The sequence below is a fragment of the Natrix helvetica genome (genome assembly GCF_964273705.1).
Source record: "Natrix helvetica genome assembly, chromosome: Z".
Lineage (NCBI taxonomy): Eukaryota > Metazoa > Chordata > Lepidosauria > Squamata > Natricidae > Natrix > Natrix helvetica.
Window position 1 is genome coordinate 109,814,569 of NC_138554.1, and position 13,256 is coordinate 109,827,824.

The window sequence follows — 13,256 nt, forward strand, 5'->3', positions numbered from 1 at the left end:
GAAGCAAAGAGACCAAAACACCCGCTGAGTAGCAATCAACACCCATACCAGCAAAGATTAACACTAATATTAACATTAGACCGACAATCAACACTAGACAACAATCAATGAACAATACTTGTGTATTTATTTATTTTAATACTTATTTTACTTATTGATCCTAAATAAGTAAAGTTTGTCTTAAAAACCTCCAGCGATGAAGTACTCATGACTGCCTTCAAAAATTGTGACTGCTTCATCGCTGGAGGTTTTAAGGAAAAGATTGGACAGCTACTTGTTTGAAATAGTATAGCTTCGGTAGGGTTGGACTAGAAGACCTCGGAGGTTCCTTCCAGCTCTATTCTGATTAAATCAAGAAACCAATTCAGACAAGCAAGCTACTAATAAACAACAGCCTATATTATAAACCAACACCACTCCCACCCAAATTGACATGGCAATCCACTATTATACAAAAATAAGAGCAAGCCCCACTCTCTCCTAGCACTGTTACCTAGTTTAGTAATGATATGTCTGCAAAATAATAATAATAATAATAATAATAATAATAATAATAACAACAACAACAACAACAACAACAACAACCAAGCTCAAAGAACACCATATACAATGTATTTTGCTGCAACAGTCCTCTACTAGAGTTTCACCACGTGGTGACACATAATCAGATATCTTCATTTTTCTCTTACAGAAATGATGAAATGTACCCATCAGTGACGGGATCCTTTGAAATACCAACACTAAGGCAGTAATACCAGTTTTTAGAATGCCAATCAATGCACCAGCAAATGCACAAATTAAACACTGGCTTCAATAAATCTGGGGGTGAGAGTGAGAATCAAATACAATGAAACCCAGAATCAGCAAAGAAAAATAATTTGGTATGAAACGACTTGCCTGTCTCCCTGGTAGTCTTGTCAGCCTGACAAAGAACCCTTAAAGGTTCACAGAAATGGCATGAAGAATTTTAAGAATGGGAAGCAGACCATGTCAGTTTCACAAAAATTTGGGTCTCAATATTATTAGGAGGTCAAACTGCCTTTCACAAACATTGACAATCATCCCTGGTAACAGAGAGCCAGTTGGCAGCTTTTGCCATGGTGGATGGGCAAAAGGAGGAAATGGTTTTTTGCTTCCAGCTTTAGTGAGCAGCAGCAGCAGCAGCAGCACATGACCAATAATAAAGGGAGCAAAATCTCTCATTAGTGCCGTTTCCGCCTTCTCCGCGGTTACAACTTTGTCAACACTGCAATTTCCCCCTTAGAGAAGGTGCATATGTACACTTGGTTGCCTGGCGCTCCCTCAGAAGCTGGGAAGCCTTTCAGAGCTGGCGGAGCTGAGAAAGAACTCGCCCATATTGCATCCAGATCTGGCGACTCGGTCCTTTGCTCCACCGGCAAGGTTTGGATGTGGCTGCTCTTTCTGTCCCTAAACCCCCTTCTGGGAACGCGGCATCTTCCCTGCTCCCGCACGGCCTTCTTCCATTCCCGTCCGTGAAGGGTAGTTATTAAAAGGAGGAGCGGCAGGTACAGGGAAGGAAGGAAGGAGCGAGAAGCCCACAGGATTGAAGGGCTCCCTACAAAATAACGAGAGGAGGCGGAGAGAACCGCTCTGAGTCTCAAGGCAGCGGAAAAATCAGCGTGCCGTTTCGCCGCCGCTTGCGCAAGAAACCCGCAAAGGAGGAAGTCTTGCGGGGGGGGGAGGATTCGGAGCTCGCTGGAAACCACCATGTGGCAATGAAAAAAATATATATGCACATTTTCACTTCTTCGCTTCTCGCGCTCTGCCCACCCCTTCCGCGTGATGAAAGTGAGATAGAAGACTGAACTCCCGTGGCGGAAAACGCCGAACGGAGAAGCACCTTGCAACAGGAGATGGAGCAGCAGCGCCTCTGGATAAGCAATGCAGGGAACCGCGAAAGGGAGAACAATCTGGAGCGACAGTAGAGCCGCCGCGCAGCCCGTCTGCTTTTTTTTGGGGGGGGGGTGGAAGAAAGGGGGAGCGGAGTGCCGAAACAAAAGCGATGCGAGCAGCAGGGACCTCTACCCACTACGCTCACGTCGGCCCTAAAAAAATTACCATAGCGTGGCAGCTCCTTGCACGCCGCCCTACCCGGAGTGTGGGCGTTGCAAATCAACCGCTTTTGCCTTCATATTCTATTCTAGGGGTGTTGCCGCGGCTCAAGCCGCCGTCCCGTTTCATTACCATTGCCAACACCGCCCGCCGCCCCCCTCCCCCAGCACCACAGTTACACCTACCCGGTTGCTACACCGACTCGACTCCGCAACACCAGAAGAGGCACACTGCTGATAGTTCCCGCACTGGGCTGTAAGCCTGGTTCTCGCCGCTCGGTCAGTCGAGAGAGATGGGCCGGCAGGCGGAGGCTCCGAGAAGGCGCCCTGACAAACCTCCGACGAGTCCCGGCTACTCTCCTCCACTTGAGCCAAGAACGCCTGACAGGTGTTTAACTTTCTAACGCGTTGCAATGGTTTGCTTCGCGCGAGAGAAGGGAAGGCACAGAAAGCACGAAGCTGCTGCTGCTACCACCGTCACCACTGCAAGAATCCAGCGATACCGATGGGCCTTTGTCGAAGCGAGCGGGAGCGAACGGCTACTGCTGAACAACTCGGACACTACAAGCGTGGCCTCTTAGTAGCTTCTGGCTACGAATCACCCCGCCCCCTCAATCAGTCCCACGCACGTGCATTCATTCTGAAGGCTGCTGCGGAGATCTGCGCGCTCTTGCAATCAAGGCTAACTGCAAAGCAGTTGCCTTGACCGGAGGTACTGAAAAATAAATTGAAAACAGCAAGAGACTGTGGGAAGGCTCCTGTCCTGGAAGTGCCCCTCTGCTGGACTTCTCCAGTTTCTCGCCGTCTATCTCGCAAGCGGCTTGTCATCCGCCACCTAAGGAAAACCCATCTGCAAACGTAAGATGGAGGCTCCCTCTGGTTGCAATCCCGAGCTATTGAGACGCATTTCCATCGCTATGGGCACGTACTATTTTTGAACGCCAATGTTGCATATAATACATCCAATATACATACGCAGTACAGTAGGTACATATAAGCCCCGGCTATTGGCACGTAGTGTTTCTGAATGTGCATACTATATACAATATTTCTAATATATTAGATATGCAATGTAGGCATGTAATTCCTTGATATCAGTGTTTCTGAATGCCGAAAATTATTAGAATTTTAAAAATTGTCTATATGACTTGTGCTTATCCTGATCATCTATTACAACATCATCAGTAAAGTAAGAATGCAATGAAAATGTAACAAGTGAATTGTAATTATATTTCAATATACATTGCAACTTTCTAGCTAGTAGATTTTTTTCCCTTCAATTAAACCCTAAGCATAATACTATCTATGGTAAAGGTAAGGGACAGGAAACTGGTTAAAAGTGCGGCTATTCCTTAGGCCTCCTTGTGGTGAAATGAAATAGGTTTGTTGTTCCTTCTGTCTTTCCATCACTTGTGGATGATCTGCCAAGCCTGAATGAAAGCAAACTTCACTTCCAAACATGGATTTAACCTGGTCATCTAAATTCAAACCATGAGTTTGATCATTCTTGTACTAGGGATACTGTAAGCACAATTCTACATAACGATACTTATTTCTTTGCAAACTTTTAAACCAATTTAGGAATTCATCTTGGTTTAAAAAGGAGTAAATTATCTATTCATCATATTTTTAATATATTTTTGTGAGGGCCTAAGTTTTGTTTTACTCACGTTATATTCACAAAATGCCACAAATTAGCAAACCACATATTTAGCCTAATAAAGTGTGAACAGCTTTATAGCTAGTTTCTGATTTGAACTAATTTAGACAAAGAATTGTTAAGCTAAGATGATAGTGTTGTGAGGATTTCACTACATAAAATGAACCATCATCTTATATACTAGCTTCCTTTTTTTCTCCACAGAAACAGATCATCTGTGAAAGCCATCCTTAATTTGCCTGTTTATTTTTAATATATTTTATGAGCTCATTACATATTCTGAATTCTGAAAGTAAATGCTTAATTAAAAATAATTTAAAATTATTTCAGATATTGACTTTATTTTCTTAAGAAAAAGTGACTCCTTAAGAAAAAGTGGGCAAAAAGTAGCATGACAAAATGTCTCCCTCTCCCAAGAATTTATTGCCCCAATCAATAAAAGTCTGTATAATGAACATTTTTCAAAAGTGAACAATCAAACCAATATTTGGTGAGTTACTATTAAAGAATGAGTGAGGATCCTAACAACATTTCTTCACAAAAGTTTCTTTTAATTACAAAACTTTAATAACAGAAAGATTTTCAGATTAAATAAACATAAAAGGAAGATTTAGGTTTATCACTGTTTATCAAATTATTGTAAGATTGAAAAGTCAAGAAACAGTAAAATTGGTGTGTCCATTTTTCTTTCCATATTGATTGGCCAAGTTCCTTTTTTAGCATAGCACTTCTTATTACTTTTTTATTTTTATTTTTGTGTTTACCTCCCAGTGTCCCTTTTGGTAAGATGGGCAGCTCTAGATAAATTAGATAAATACATAAAACAAATAAAAATAATTAAGGGAAGAAAAATAACTCATTCCCGGGAAAGCCAAAAGTGTGAAAAAGAAATCCAAATTATTCTTGACTTTATTCTGCTTGATGAAAGATGGAGCAGAGAAAAACTGAAAGGCTTTCCAGAATCTACATAAGGCTGCCCTAGAAGAGCATCTGAAAACAGAGCTGGCAATTAGGTAAGCAACTCCCATCAGCATTTGTTACACCTCTGCTCCACAAGCTACATTAGTTGCCAATATGTTTTCAGGTTCAATTCACAGAGCTGATAAACCTTATAAACCAGGGGTGAAATGTTCTGAAGTCTGCTGCCATTTCGCTTCGCTACTGGTTTGCTTTGCTTCACGCGTGCAAGTGCACTGCTGATTGTCAGACAGCTGATCGTTGGAACTACAGGCTAACTGGTAGTTCCAATGATCAACTGTGCGACAATTAGCTATGCCTTGTTATTTCTAATGGCACAGGACAGCTGATAGTCGCACAGCTGATTGTTGGAGTTACTGGTTCGTCTTAATCGATAGCATTTTTTTACTACTGGTTTGGGCGAACCGGTAGCATTTTTTACTACCTGTTCGAGAAAAACAGTCCCAACAGGTAGCATTTTACCCCTACTATAAACCTATAAAGCCATGTTGCTTGAGGGTCTACCTCTCCCCACTTACCTCTACCCATTGTATCAGAACTGGCATGTTATGGGTCCAGTTATGAATGTGTGTCATCAGGCAGGATTCAGAAAGAAGCCTTTTCTGCCATAGAGGCCATTCTGTGGTACATTATCCCTTCCTGCCTCCTCACTGTGATTGCAGTTTGGCTCCCATCCCTCCCAGGCTTTAGGATGGCCGTGAAGACATTTCTCTCCCACTGTGTCTAGGTAACTGGCAATGGTGGGGAGCCAATAGGAAAAAATGTTATGTAATTCAGGATTGAACTGTGGAGTCCTTGAAGCTTTCTGAGTTTGGTTGTTTGCTTGCAGGCTTTCTATTACACGATTAGGTAACATATCAGTGTCATTGAATGTGGGGTTTCCTCCCTTTTTACACACAGCAGTTGTTTTGCTGGCTTTGATGGGGGTCTGGTTTTCTCTTTGGTAGTTCCTTAATTAGGTGATAGTTTTCTGCTTGATTGTCTGATGTTAGTCCCTACTTACCTGGGTATTAATTGCTGGACAGGATGTAAACTGTCTTTTTTTTTCATTCTTAGCTTTTTTTAATATTGTCTCTTGAATGGCATTTAAATGCGATTTATCTTTGTGTGTATTGATAGTTGATTTGGCTGAATGCCAAGCTTCCAGAAATTCCCCATTGTTTTTGAATTCAGCTTAGTCTAGGATACTCTTGGGTTCCCTATTGAAACTATGGTTAAGTCTGTCCATGTGTTGTGATTAATGAGTTTTCATTGTATACTCTTATTGCTAGTTGATGTTCATGGATACCCTCTGGTAGTCTTCTGTCTGTCCATCCTTCATCGGGGCAATTATTACACTGAATATTGTAGATTACTCCTGATTTTCCTTCCTGAGCTAATGGGTTGTTTGGTTCATTTAAGTTGGTTTGGAGGGCTTTCGTTAGTAGATTCTGTCACTAGCATAATTCTTTTTGTTTTAAAACTGATAGTTGTTGATGGTTTTTATATGTTTGTACAATCTGGTTTTTAAACTTTTTTTATTGAAATATTTTATTTATTTATTCGGGTTTGGATGAGACTGAAGTTTTGTTCTCCAAGCTTTGGGGTTGGTTTCTGAATGTTTCATTACCAGGCTAGGTAATATTTTCAGTGGATTTTAAGGGGTGTAATTATCAGTGTTTTTTCTGTTTATAAAGGCTTCAGGTATGGATATGTCAGGTTCTACATAGGACAAACATCATGTCAATTAAAAAAAAACATGATCCACAAACACCGGCTGGCAGTCAAACACCACGATCCCAAATCCTTAATCTCTACCCACGCTAAACAGCACCTGTTTAATTGGAGCAACACAAAAATCATCGTCCCCCCTCCACATTTATGGGTTCATTGAAGCCTGGCACACTCCACAAGCAATTCCATCAATGGAAACATTGTCCTACAACCAGCCTACGAACCCCTCAGAATCTAAATCAACCAGGCAGCCAACTAGAGATAGCACCAACCCTCAACCAACGCCACCAGCAGTTCACCTACCAATTATCCTGACCTGATGTAACCACATATCACAAGAGTCTCACTAATGACTCACAAGACTCTCACTTGACACCCATACCTGAAGCCCTTATAAACAGAACACTGACAGTGACATCCCCTAAACTCCACTGAAAATCTTGCCTAACCTGGTAATGAAATATTTGGAAACCAACCCTCAAGCTTGGACAATGAACCTTCATCATCATTATTTTTATTGTTTTGAGCCAGAATCACTTAGATGAGATGGGGAGCCATACCATTGTTGTTGTTGTTGTTGTTGTTGTTGTTGTTGTTAATCACACAGTCATCCAGATGTTCAGATTGGGTTTGGCATTTTTGTCTACCTATCCAAGTCCTTAACAAGGACCTGGGATAGGTCAATCTGGATTTTTGACAGTGTTGCAGATATCATCACATGATGGAAACTAGTTTCAAGTAAAGCCGCCTTCTGCAATTGACTGATGGTGAATTTGTCAATGTCAATGGTGTTCAAGTGGTGCTCCACTTGTTTGGGGATTGTACCCAAGGCGCCTATCGCTATTGGTATTGGTATTGCTTGCCTTTGCCGGTCATTCTATTTGTAGTTGTAGTTGTTATTATTATCTCTTTTATTTATTAAACATGAAACTTAATCAACTGAACATTTAAAAATGAATCACAAATATCATTGACTTGCACTGATAATTAATATGGGTTACTGCCAGAATCCTAGGTATCAACCAAGTATCTTTTTAAAATGTACGATGTTACATATAGCAGAGTTTTTTGCAGTTCCACTGGTGTTGTTATAGGAAGCTGCAATTTCTTGATGTGCTTTTATAAAATTCTTGGACAAATGCCCTATGACAATGGGTATCACTATTACATGTTTCATCCATAATCGCATTTCAATGACCAGGTTGCGATATTTCATGATTTTTTCCAGTCTAGTTCAGATGTAGTCAAAAATACAAGAGACTGAACACTGGAATTCTTTATGCTGTGACATTCAGTTATGATTTCTCTGATCAAAAGAAAGATGCCTTACAGCAACTGAGAATGATGAAAGGAAAGTCAGGATACAATAATTTATAACTGGGAAAAATGTTTTATAATAATGTAGAGTGTACTATGTTTTATCCCCTTTCCATGCGGATATGCAACATTATAATTATACCAATAGCTATGAGCAGCAATCTTTCACTGTTAAATTTCCCTACTGTGAAAAACTGGTGTCTTATGCAGCAAAATATATGAAAGCCAAGGGTAATATTGAAAACATGCTTTTCTTACAGGTATGGTTGCTGGGGAGCCATAATTGTGTATTCCCACACCTGTATGTTATACTAACAGTTGCATCACAAAATAACAACTGACACAAATTATTGATTTATTAGATTTTTTTTAAAGCCAACTTTATCACTTTATAAATAACTCGGGGCAACAAACATACATAGTACTCCTTCCTTCTATTTTTCCCATAATAGTCCTGTGAGGTGGGTTGAGCAGAGAGAAATGACTGCCATTACTGTAGAGCAGGAGCGTCAAACTTGCGGCCCACGGGCCATATGCGTCATGTGTTGACCGTGCCCACCCCCAATTTAGTAAAGGGGAAAAAAGTTGTGATACATCACATGACAATGTGTCATCGCGAGTTTGACATCCCTGCTGTAGAGTGATGCAGTAGTGATTACATGCATAACCAGAATCTTCAATGTGTACTGTAAGCTAAAACGGTAGCATGGAATACAATTTAAAAGCTACCATGGAAACTTATATTAATAGCTTCCCTATAACACTATCTTAAAGGGACTTTTGCATATAGCCCAAATTGTATATAAAGGAACATTCCTCTTGATTACTGATAACTTTATCCGTGCTACAGATCTTGTGTTCTTCCTTCTATTTTTGGAAGGTCAGAGTTAACTAACAGACTCCAGAGAATGCTGATTTGTCTTTCAGATGCCTGAAAGGGTGCTGTAGTCTGGGGGAAATCTAAGATGCTGAGCTTCTCGATCAGAAAGGTTGGCAGTTCGGTGGTTTGAATCCCTAGCATCGCGTAACGGAGTAAGCTCCCATTATTTGTCCCAGCTTCTGCCAACCTAGCAGTTTGAAAGCATGTAAAAAGGCAAGTAGAAAAATAGAGAACGCGTTGGTGGGAAGGTAACAGCGTTCCGTGCACCTTCAGCATTTAGTCATGCCGGCCACATGACCACAGTGATGTCTTCGGACAGCACTGATTCTTCCGCTTTGAAACGGAGATGAGCACCACACCTTAGAGTCGGGAACGAGTAGTACATGTGTGTGAGGGGAACATTTACCTTTATCTAAGTTTTGCTGAAATATTGTATAAACTTCATGTTGGTAAGATTTGTAAAGGAATGGAACAGCTGTTTGCAAAAGTTACGTGTTTCTCAACCACGTAAGTTTTTAAAAAGAGACTGAACAGCCATATCTTATGGGTGATTTAATTGGTTTTCCTGCCTATTGCTGGAGGGAGGGGAGAGGATGGAATAACAGAATAACAGAGTTGAAAGAAGACAAATGAAATGAGGACTTACTTACTTCCTTCCTTCCTTCCTTCCTTCCTTCCTTTTTCCATTATCCTTTCTTATATTCTTCTGCTCTTGCAGAGTTTAAAAAGGAAGGAAGTTTCTTTCATGCTTTCTTAAGGGGGGGGGGAAATCTACAATTCTAGCTGCATAAGATGATTCAAATCTTACAGGCTTTAAATTTCAGATAAGGTTAATAAGGTAAAACAGTAAAGTTTTTAACATTAGTATTGAAGGATTAACAGAGCGCCCCTAAGAATTTGCAAGGATTATTGTTAGCATCCAAAGTCACAAGCCATTGCTTCTATGTTGTGAAGAGATCATGAAACAAATGCCATCAGCATTCATTAACACTTTATACATAGCAATGCTGGAATATCTACAGAAAAACTTGTAATACCTCAAACTTTGAAGTACTTTACTTCCCATTTGACCAGTGAAATGCCACCATTTAACCACAATTGCATGACCTTGCTCTTTGTGTGCAAATACCTCAGGACATACTCATTAGATTTTGCTGCATCAGACAAAGGACCAAATGATATTCTGCCACCCTTCTCAATTTCACAGCTGACTAAACTGACAATTGAATCTCATTTTCGTGATGGCAAGACAACATTATTTTCCAGCCACCTGAGGGCATATACAGAAGTACATTACCAGATGTTCTTGAGTCTCAGACATCCAATACAATCTCCAAAAATTGTTAGTATAATTTTTAATATGATAAAAAGAGGATGAGTCAAATATGTGTTTGAAGAACAATTATATTAACTATATAATTCCTCACTAGCCACCTGCAGTATCTGCCTCATTCTGGGCAATTATAGGACTGTCTTGGATGTACAGGAAGTCCTCAACTTATGACCACAATTGAGCCCAAAAATTATGATGCAAAGTTAAACATTTGTTAAGTGAGTTTTGCCCAATTTTATGACTCACTGCAGTTGATAAATTAGTAACACAGTTGTTAAGTGAATCTGGTTTCCCCATTGAACTTTGCTTGTCAATAGGTTGCAAAAGGGGATCACATGACCTAGGACACTGCAACCGTCATAAATATGAATAAGTTATCAAGCATCCGAATGTAAATCAGATGACTATGGAATTGCTGCAATTGTCATAAGTGTGAAAAATGATTATGAGTAACTTTTTTCAGTGCCATTGTAACTTTGTATGGTCACTGTTGTAAATCGAATACTACATATATTGTACAAACCAAATTCAATTCTGAAGTTAGCAATAAAGTAATAAATTGACTAAGGCAGTGATGGCTAACCTTTTTCTAAAGGTGTGCAAAAACTGTGCCCACCCATCTGCGCATGTGCAAGTGACACCCCCCCCCCCATGTGCATGCATGCACAACCACCACACGGGGAGGATTTTTGCGCTCCTGACGAGGGCGAAAAACAGTCCCAACAGGCCAACCAGAAGTTCATTTCTGAAAATGGCCTCCCCTGGCCCTCCAGAAGGCCGAAAATCAGCTGGCCAGCACTGGAGTTGAGGGCTGCCAAGGGCTGCCATGCTGGCAAATATGGCTCCGTGTGCCATCATGGGACTAGGGTAACAACTGGCATTCTTAGAAGATAAATTGAGTTTGCCTGCTAGGCATCTCATGGGTATATCCTTGCAGTTTTCTTGACATGGAAATGGTTTGCTAATGACTTTTTTTCAACATATTTTTCCCAGTCTTCCAGTATACTCAAAGCTCTGGAATTTCATAGTAACCACCCATCCAAGTTTTAACCAGAGCCACCCCTGCTTAACATTTTGAGATTAGACTTAAACGTTGAGCCTTGAGGTTGGCTAGGCTTTGATAACAGGTGATCACGGTCTTGCAACCATTTATGATGGCTGCAGTGTCCCAGATCTTGTGATTACCTTTGGTGACCTGACAAGTAAAGTCACTGGGAAAACCATCACTTTACAACCATGTTACTTACAACTGCAATGATTCCCTTAACAACTGTGGCAAGAAAGATCATAAAATGGTACAAAACTCAATTGCTGTCTCACTTAACAACATAAATTTTAGGTTAATTGTGATCATAACCTGAGGACTACCTGTACAGATAGAATAAATGCACTTTTACTTAACATATTTGGATTTATCTGAGTTTCTTTTTCACGCATTCTGTTTTCCAGAGTTAAAGAACATTTTTGCGACTGTTGTCTCTGCCTTGTTTCTCTTAGAGGACTGCACACCAACTCAGATTGAATGAAACAAGATTCAAAGGGCTGATAGATGCAATACTCTCTTTTCAAGAAACAGCTAAATTATTCTTGAAATCAATATTTCCTATTATTTCTCATTACACTCTGCTTCCTATAATCCTCACATGTCATGAAATATTAATAAGTATCAAGCTAAAACCAGAGATGGTATTCAGCCGGTTCTGACAAGTTCTAGTGAACCAGTAGCGGAAATTTTGAGTAGTTTGGAGAACTGGCAAATACCACCTCTGGCTGGCCCCACTCCATCTATTCACTGCCTCTTGAGTTCAGCTGATTGGCTAGGTCTTCTTCTGTTGCCTTGTACAGGAGAACGGAGCTGGAAGGCAGGTTAGTGGGGAATGGGGATTTTGTAATAACCTTCCCCAGGAGTGGGGATTTTGCATATCCTTATCCTGGAGTGGGGAGGGAATGGGGATTTTGCACTGTCCTTCCCCTGCCATGCTCACCAAGCCACACCCACCAAGTCAAGGCCACAGAACTGGTAGTAAAAAATTACCCACCCCTGGCTAAAACAATGCTTTTAAACTTCCAGATTCTTTTAAAAGTTTGGTAGTCTCTATGCTTCTATAGGTAACAACAACAGCAACCAAGGATAACTTGGTTTAGACTTAAAACCTAAGAAGTATTGGGTTTACTGAATATTTGAATGGGAGATCTTCAAAACACTAAGGCTACATCCCAAAAGAGGAACATAGTAATACTTTCCTACAACATTGTAACTAAGTAGACAAGTCTATTAAGTCACTATGAATCAAACTCCATGTTCAATGTTACTTGCACTTTTTGCACTACTATATGTTAGCTTTTAAAATGCATAGATGATACAGAATGCTAGTACATTTTGTAAATATATTTATAAAACTTTGGGAGTCTGTACACAATCCACACTGCCTCTTTTAAGGACAAGGTCAAAGGCAAGACTTTTCTGAGTGTCTTTTTTACACTTTATACTTTTCCAGGATGGAGCAACCATTTCATCTCTCCCAATTCTTTCTCAGAGCTGGAGTTAGTCTGCTTTTGACTAGGGAAGAAAGAAAAGGAAAAGGGTATTTTATTTTGTTTGCTTGTCAAATTTAAAAATCACAATTTTCCTCACAGAGCAATTCTTGTAACTATTATTAAATCTTTTTATAAGTTTTGGGAATTTAGCCAATATTTTAATTTATTATTCCTGGCCAGTTCCTATGTTTTTCAATAATTGTAAGTTAAAGAAATCACTTCAATCACAAGAAAGCTGATGTAATTCCTTAATAAAAGGCATAAACCAGAGTCCATAATGGCTTTAACTGTAATTAGAAAATGGTTAATAACCCAAAATTGAGTCCCATACAGCCTCAAACCTTGTCATTTACATTTAAAAGGATCAAAGAGGGAAATATTTAGTAGACATCCAATGTGCTGCTATGTGTAATGAACTATATCTCCATACATCTTTCAATGGGAGAGAAAATGTTCAAGAATAACAAGGGGCAGAATAGAAAAGAAGAAAGTAGATCATCCATTAACTTGGCTTCAGTAAGCCAGCAAGACTTTGAACAAGATGGATCATCTATATATAAAAAAATGGCTGTGTGTGTGTGTGTGTGTGTGTGTTCCAGAATACTTCTGGAACACCTCAAGCAATTTCAACCAAACTTGGTACACAGATGACTTACTGTCTGGAAACAAATATTGTGGGGTAAGACACCCATAAAACCCCTGTGTGTGTGTGTGTGTTCTGTTAAGATACAGCCTGTTGTGCCTTAAAATGACTTCTACTGTGCC

General features: G+C 40.1%; 2 protein-coding genes across 3 annotated transcripts in view; one reads left to right on the plus strand and one right to left on the minus strand.

Moving 5' to 3' along the window:
* PPP1R9A (protein phosphatase 1 regulatory subunit 9A) overlaps positions 1–2,610 on the minus strand; it is a 98,922-nt gene extending 96,312 nt beyond the window's left edge. The window contains exon 1 of one of the 2 annotated variants that reach the window (XM_081971657.1): positions 2,247–2,610. The gene's annotated coding sequence lies outside the window, so the exon portion shown is untranslated. The remainder of the gene's footprint in view (positions 1–2,246) is intronic. The other variant, XM_081971656.1, reaches the window with a different exon arrangement.
* Positions 2,611–2,830: 220 nt separating this feature from the next.
* Positions 2,831–13,256, plus strand: part of SGCE (sarcoglycan epsilon) — a 77,723-nt gene continuing 67,297 nt past the window's right edge. The window contains exons 1-2 of the mRNA XM_081971666.1: positions 2,831–2,930; positions 4,661–4,745. The gene's annotated coding sequence lies outside the window, so the exon portion shown is untranslated. The remainder of the gene's footprint in view (positions 2,931–4,660; positions 4,746–13,256) is intronic.